Genomic DNA, 8427 nt, shown 5'->3' on the forward strand with positions numbered 1-8427 from the left:
AGGAGGGATATTGCAGCCTTCCGACAATGGGGTTCTTCATATTGATGTCTACCCTCAGGGAGCACACAGCAGAGTGCTCTTCTTTAGTATATGGAGGCCACAATTTGGCACTCTGTGGGTTGTATGTGTTGTGGTTGCTGGTGATGCTTTTGCTATTGGAGGAAAAACATCTGAACTCAATGCCATGTAAGCCTGTGTCACACATGTCTGATCACTGATCACTGACTCACTTTACCACTTGACTCCTTGTTGGTTCATGACCCCTTTTGGAGTTTCCCTGGGTGAAATCTGAAACTGGTCCCCATGATTGGAGGGCAGGGAGAGACTAAAGAAAGATACAGGCCACTCCAAGTTGGTAGGTGGCTGTTTTATTGAGCAAAGGGAATTTATGTATGAAATTTGTTTTGCTCAGCAGCAGGATGAGTAGATCCCCACACCTGCCCACCACATTTTAAAGCCTTAACTGGGTTCAGTCACATAAGCTATGCAGGTCCTCTCAACATTGCAAGGCTATGTCCTTGGAACAGCCTCTGGGAGCAGGAAGAGCAAGAAGAATCCATATTTCAAGGACAGGGGAAGGGGATGGGTTGAAGAGCTTCCCGTCACCTGGGTCCAACTCACAGGTCTTCTGGTGGTCACCTTTTCTCCATGACCTCCCCCAAATTGTCCCAGACACATGGACCTATGCAGACCCCCCTCCTCCAGATCTCCCAGTATTGCACCAGCATTTTCTCTCTATAGTGAAGGCAGTGACAAAGTCTGGATATTTACAGAACGGCAGAGCATTGCCTTCATGCCGGCTCGCAAACCTGCACAATTTGAGAACTTGGGTAGATCCAGGCCCAGAGCATATAAAATGCTCATTCTATGACTGTCATAGGCATATAGACTTTCTAGAAAAGGAAAGAAATCCATTATCTCCTCTAATGGATGTTATAGGTAGTTTCTACTAAATATTGCATAAAACAAACTTAGAACAATCCTCTGTGCTGAGTTTATGATGCAGTCTACAGCTCCCATAAGGGAATAAATGATAATGGAGAGAGAAATATTTACCCAAACCAAAAGTGAGAGTCATTTACTTAGTCATAACAGTGAGACTGGCACAATGTTAAAATTATTGTGCTACGTATAGGAGGATTAGGAGGAACTTGACGGAGGAACAAGGGGGAGAAGAAGGGCGGAAATGGTGGGGGAAAGAGAGAGAGGCAAACCATGAGAGACTCTTGAATGCTGACAAAAACTGAGGACTGATGGATGTGGGGGGAGGGGGGATGGGCATGGAGGAGGACACTTGTGGGGATGAGCACTGAGTGTTATGTGGAAACTAATTTGACAATAAACTATTAAAAAAAATTATTGTGCTAAAAGAATTCATTTCTTAAACACATAAATATCATCAAGCACATAATTTAAAATTTTCCATCTCAACTGTTCACTTAAAAGAAGAAAAGGATTAGTTAAATAATCCTAACTCCAATAGAGGTTCCTTTTAGGGAGACAAAAAACTTTCCACGGACAAAGCGACTGTGTAGACAAGTGCCAGAAGTGATAGGACCTTGTGTGAAGAGGATATTTAAACACTGTTATGGGGCTTTCTCTGAGGAGGATGTCACTTACTGAATAACACGCCCTTTACTTAATCTGGGCTGTTCTCCTTTGTTCTCCGTGCCTGCCCCCATCCTTCCCTCCTCTTTCTTTGGGACTGGGCTCAGTTTCTACAACCTCCAGTCCCTGAATGCTCCAGCACACTGCTTCATCTTCTTTCCACCCATCTGAAAGGCTGATGGTCTGAGCTGCGCCATGTTTTCCCCCATCTTCCACACACGCACGTCTTGCCGTCCTCAGAAAACAAGAGACAGAGCCTCAACAGTGAGGCAGTCATGCTTCCAACAGGTGTCCCCAGTCATTCCTGATACCATTCTGGACACTTTTTTTTTTTATGGGTGTTTGGCATGAATCGAAACCCACACATTACTCTAGTTTGCCACAAACTTTCCCAAGCATCTGCTGATTGAGTTCACAAGGCACAGACCATCCCACCCTTTTACCTGAGATTGCTTCTGGGAGAGAATACAAGACTTTCTAAGTATTTGCTGTACTCCGTTTGGAACTATATAATGTCTTAAGTAGCTATAATTACCATCAGGAAAGCAGAGGAAACCCTGAAGTTATCTGGAAGAGGGTCCTGTATTGACTGACCCACATTTAGGAGAATGGAGAAGAGGGTCAGATTAAAATGACTTAACTCTATTTTTCTTAATTAAAAGCAATATATTTTCATGTTGGGAAAGTAGAAATTAAAATGGACAAAAGAAGAAAATAAAAACTACCAGTAATCCTGCTCCTGAGGTAACCACTTCTCACAGTTCAGTTGATATTCTTCAAGCCCTTTTGTACACACACACACACACACACACACACACATACACACACACACACACATTCTTTTTCCAATAATAGAGTAATTTTAACAACATTGTTTTATAACCTGATTCAATTAGAAATATATTCTGAATATTTTCTGTCATTGCATTTTCTTCTGCATAAGATTCAAATGACTGTTATTCTTGACTTCTGCCTTTCAGTCACATCCTGTGTCCAATATGGTGGCAAATTCTGTTGGCTCTGCCTTCACAACAGATCCAGAAGTTTTGCTACTGCTTCAACCCTGGTGCAAGGCACCCTTGGAATATTGCAACGTCTTCCTAATAAATCTCCCTCTTTTGACTTGTTCCCTTATACTTGTCTTAAACACAACAGCCAGAGTGATTATTTGAAAACCCAAGTCAGATCATGTTGCTCCTCTGCCCAAACCCTCCATAGGCTCCTCCCTCCACAGACTAAACTTCAAAGTTCTTAGCATGATCAGTAAGGCCCTTTACCATCTGCCTCACCTTATTTACTTCTTTCCCTCCTGCTCACTCCACTTCAGCCACAGTGAACAGAAACAACCTTGCTGTTTCTCAGATATGCTCCAGCCATCAGACCATACATTTTCTGTTCTTTCTTTTTAGAGCACTCTAGAACATTTAGAACATTCTCTACTTCCATATTTGCACAACTTGTTCCCTTGCCTCATCCAAATTTACTTAGATATCATCTTCTCAACGAGACCTTCCCCAACTAGCCTATTTTATATTTTCTCTTACCCAAACCCTTCCTCCATACACTCTCCATCTTCCTGCCCTGCTAGATTTTTCTCCACAGTCAATATCACTCTCTGACATACTAAGTATTTTACTTTTATAAAATGTGTTATGTTTGTTGCCTTTACCCACCCTCTCCCACCCAGCATACAGGCTCCGCAAGGCCAGGCTTTCTGTCTGTGCTATTCAGTGCATTTCTCACCTATGGAACCATGCCTTGTGCAGAGTAGACACTTGTTTGCTAAATGAAGAAATAGCATGTCACCTGTGGATAGATCATGGTATGTTTAAGCAGCCTCTATTGTTGGGCATTAGCTCATAGCAATTTCCTCTCCTATTATAGATAATGCTGTGATCCATAAAACTAAGCTTTTTTTGCTCATACACAATTTATTTCTTTAGAACAAAATCTCAGAATTAGGTAAACATTTTTTTTTTTACAGCTTTCAATACATGGTACCAAATTATTTCCCAAAATGCCTACATCAAAGAACACTCATACCAGCACCGGTCCAACTCAGTGACCATTTGCCCACACTCATGTCCACTCTGGGTGATAGAAGGAATCTCCGTGTGTGTGTCTTCCCCAATCCAATCAAGAGCTTCTCAGGAAATACAATAAGGGGTGTAAGTACTTGGACACAGGGTGAATGGAACTCATTGAAACAAAATCTTCCGAAGGCTGGAACTCTACAGAGCAAGTGAGATGGTAAAAGAAGAGGAGCATTGGCAGGAAGAGGGACAATCTTGGGCTGAGCACATGGGGATGTAGCAGAGTCACCTGACTCTGCTGTTGTCGGGCAACAATGAGACCATGTGAATAATGTAGATGCTTGTCTGCATGGTTTTTCTTCTTTTTTTAATGTTTATTTATTTAGTTTTGAGAAAGAAAGAGAGAGAGGAGAGAACAATTTGGTTGAGGGCATAGAGAGAGGGAGACACAGAATTCAAAGCAGGCTCCAGGCTCTGAGCTGTCAACACAGAGCTAGACTCAGGGCTCAAATTCCCAGACTACAAGATCATGACCTGAGCCAAAGTTGGGTGCTTAATTGAATGAGCCACCGAGGTGCCTGTGCATGATTTTTCTTTTTCAACTGATACTTTTAGAACACCTATTCTGTACAAAGCTCTGTGCCCTCCCAGTGCTGTTAGGACACCAAATGCATGCTGGTCCCTGCCCCAGTGACCAGCAAGGGGAAAGCAGGGGACCCAGCAGGGGAAAGAAGACACACTTAAATAATTCTAGAGTTATTCATTTGGCACTGCTCATCCCACATTTGTTACAATGAATGAACCCATACTGACACATCATTATCACCCAGAGTCCTTAGTTTACATTAGGGTTGACTCATGGTGTGGACCCTACAGGTTTGGCAAATATAAATGACATGCATTCACTGTCATAAAGATGACATTTTGGGGTGATGGGGATTCATGGAGTCTGGAGCCAACAGCCAAGACAGAATTCTTGAAGATGTCCTTGGCACAAAAAGGTGATTTTATTAAAGCATGGGAACAAGACCCATGGACAGAAAGAGCTGCATTGTAAGTGTGTGTGGGGCAACAGGTGTTATGGAGTAGGGAAAGAGGGAGTTTCCAAAGAGATTTTCACATGCTAAAGACTTACAGGAGGACTAGCTATTGTCAAGCTAAGTTGTTTCCCCCCTTAACAAAGCATTAATATTAAGACAGTAGATGGTTCCTGGACTTTAGGCTATGATGAGATTGCTTTTTCTGGTAAACTGATGGAGACTCTTATTCGCTTAACCATTTTTTGTTTTTTGGTTCTTTCCTGTTTTTGGGTAGCCTGGAGTGTCCAAGGAATATCAAACATGTCTGGTTGGGGTGGGGGGCTATTAGCCTGCACTTTGCCCTCAGCTTGCCTCACACTCCCTCATCAATAGTATCATGCAGAATGATTTTACTGCCTCCCAAATCGTCTGTGCTCCATCTACTCATCCTTCTCTTCCTCTTAACCCTTCCCAACCTCTGATCTTTTTATTGTCTCCATAATTTTGCTCGGAAAGGATGTCATAGAGTTGGAATCATACTGTATGTAGACTTTTCAGATTGGCTTCTTTCACTTAGTAATATGCATTGAAGTTCCCTCCATGTGTTTTCATGACTTGGTAGCTCATTTCTTTTTAGTGCTGAATAATATTATGCTGTCTGGATGCAACAAAATTTATCTATTTATTCACCTACTTAAGGACATCTTGGTTGCTTCCAAGTTTTGACAATTATGAATAATGTTATTATAAACATTCTTGTTCAGGTTTTTGTGTGAACATAAATTTTCAACTCCTTTGGGTAAATATCAAAAAGCTCAATTGCTGGATCGTATGGTAAGAGTATGTATAGTCTTGTAAGAAACCACCCAACTGTCTTTCAAAGTGGCTACACCATTCTGCATTCTCACTAGCAATGAGTGAGAGTTCCTGTTACTTTCAGCCAGTTTTCAAAACTGTCATAAGTTTTGTTATGAAGTCCTTCACAAAGAACATAAAGCTTGAAAAAGACCTTGAGCTATGGGTAATTGAGATTCATGAATGGACAAAAGAGAAGAGAGGAGATTCTGGCCTCGAATCATGTTCTAGGAAGCTATGCAGTCTGGAAAGGACTTAGGCATGAGGAATGATAAACAGATAATCCACTGACTACCCCCATGGGGATATAATCATTTTCCCTTGAAACTTGGATGCTGCTGCTTAGACCTCTCTGTCCTCAGCAAACTTCCCAGGCAAAGTTACTGGAGGTATCTCTTTTGGGACCAGTGTAGTAAGGAATTTGGTCTCACCCAGAGAGATATGTTATCCCTGGCTCCTGGAAGGTAACCATTAAACTCTTGGAACTCCCTAAGTGATAGAACAGTCTTTGCTATTCATAGTGAACCCCTTGGACCACAGATAGCTTATGCTAATGGGTGACTCAGGCTTTGTGATAACAGCCCAAATTCCTTAAAAAGGGAGCTGGAATTGAGTTCAGACCAATGAGCAATCAATCAATAGTCATGCCTATGTAATGAAGCCCCAGTAACATCTCTGAATACCAAAGCATGAGTGAGTTTACCTGGTTGGCAATAGTCCCTGTATATTGTCACACATTGATGCCAAGAGGGTGTCACCTCCTGAGGACAATGGAAGTCTTGTGTTTTGAAAGCCCTGGACTCTGTCCCCTGTGTGTCTTCCTTTGGATGGTTCTAATCCTTTCCCTGTAATAAACTGTAACCATGAGTATAACAGCCTTCAGTGAGTTCTGTGAGTCCTTCCAGTGAACTGTTGAAACTGGAGGTAGTTTCAGAAAATTCCTTGAATTTACAGATGATGTCAGAAGCAAGGGTGGCCTTGGGAACTGTTCCCTCAGACTCTGCAGCTTGACTGGCTCCCAGTAAGGCCCCCACCCACCTCTGTGCCTCCACTAGACAACAAACAACCTTGAATTGTTCTCTATTTCTGTTGTTCCACTGGAATCCCAAGAAATTGCCACAGGCTGTTGTTGTTTATTGCAGATTTCAGAAATGGGTCTTAGAGGAAATAACAAAGTTCTTATCTTTAGCTGTACCTCTAACAGTCCATATATCATCATATATATGTTGATATACATATATGTGTGTATATACATATCTCTATCTATCTATCTCTATCTCTATCTATCTATCTATCTATCTATCTATCTATCTATCTATCTATCTAAAGAATCTGGCAATGTGTGACCTGCCTTCTATGTGGTGTGGAAATGACACTTCCTAAAATAGGAAGGCCTCTTTCCCTTGTGTTTTCCACATGGCAAGGTCAAGGTCATTCTTTGTATGAATGTAGGTGGTGTCTTTATAAAATAAAGCCCAACTCTCCTGTTTGTCCTCTCCTGGCCTTTCAGACTAAACAAATCCTTTACATTGGCAAAGGGCCAGACAAGCATTTAATATTAATTAATTCTTGGAAGTCTCTGGGGAGAAGGTAAGTATTCTTGGGAACTGAAAAAATAGACTTTTAATTAAACAGGTAAAGCATTCCCCTGAGGCCTGAGCTTCTACACCTCAGGAGTCCCCCTTGCATGGGGCTGGCCCAAGGGCATGCTCCCAACCCAGTGCTTGGGGGCCCTATGTACAAGGGCAGCATGTGCCGTGTGTGTGTGTGTGTGTGTGTGTGTGTGTGTGTGTGTGTGTCTTAACTTTTCCTTTCACTGAAAGTCTCATACCAGGCTTTTCAATTCTGGCGTTTTCCCTACTTAGGACATGAATTTGACCAGTTATATTTGGATGTTCAAAAAGAACTCACTGGTATGTGTTGCTGACATAGTGTAAAATTTGCTTGGGTTAAATGTCTGTCCTTGGCAACTTTCTACAGTGTTCCAAGTAAGTCTTTTATCATTTTTGAAATGTACATGATGACTTTTGCCTGCTGGAAGCTGTGTTTGCTTTCTTCTTCTTTTCTGCCCCTTCTCACTTCATCCCCTTGTAGACCCACATTCCACAATCTAGAAATAGGCTGGAGGCATGGAGGGGTTGGGGAGAGTCCTGTTTCAGAATTTCCACTGTCCATTGAGTGTGTAAATAATTAGAGCAGTGGCCCTGCTATCTCTGCCAGGTGTTGTGTGTTTATCACACTTAGATCCAATCAGAGTTTGCAGCTAAAGGGACTATAGACACCACACTATCAACTACTCACTTATCACGGTCACTTTGCATCCACCATTTGTTGAAACATGTCTGTCTCATCTACTATCAGTCAAAGGCTTACTATTAGTCCCAAGTAGGGCTCTGCACACACTAATGATCAGTGTGGTGGATAGTACTCTGATTCACCAATATTCAGTTCTCTTTTGATTTTGGATGAAAATTTTCCATAGTTTTGAATTTAGGGATGACCAAGTGATGAGCTCTAGACAGACATGAGAAGAGAAGTGAGGCATGTCCTTTCTGAGGTAAGACATCTATTTGCCAGAGTTTACCTTATTGGCCCTCCCCTCTCTTGTGGGGAATAGTGAAGCCTCACATAGAGGTGCAGGTGTTCTAAGATGGTGTACAGTAAATTTGTGAAGAAAAACCTCCCTGCCACCGGAGTCCCTCTCAGACACGTAGCATGAGAGGGAAATAACCTTTCAGTGTACTCAACCCCTGAGACTTTAGTGGTTTTACTATTACAGCCTAACCTAATTTATGGATTGGCAAACTACTGCCCATGGGCCAAATCTGGCCCTCCACTTGTGTTTATAAATAAAGTTTTATTAGAACACAGTTACACTCATTCATAAACATTCATTATGGGTACATATACAG

This window comes from Crocuta crocuta, unplaced genomic scaffold (genome assembly GCF_008692635.1).
Source record: "Crocuta crocuta isolate KB4526 unplaced genomic scaffold, BGI_CrCroc_1.0 scaffold24, whole genome shotgun sequence".
Classification (NCBI taxonomy): Eukaryota; Metazoa; Chordata; class Mammalia; order Carnivora; family Hyaenidae; genus Crocuta; species Crocuta crocuta.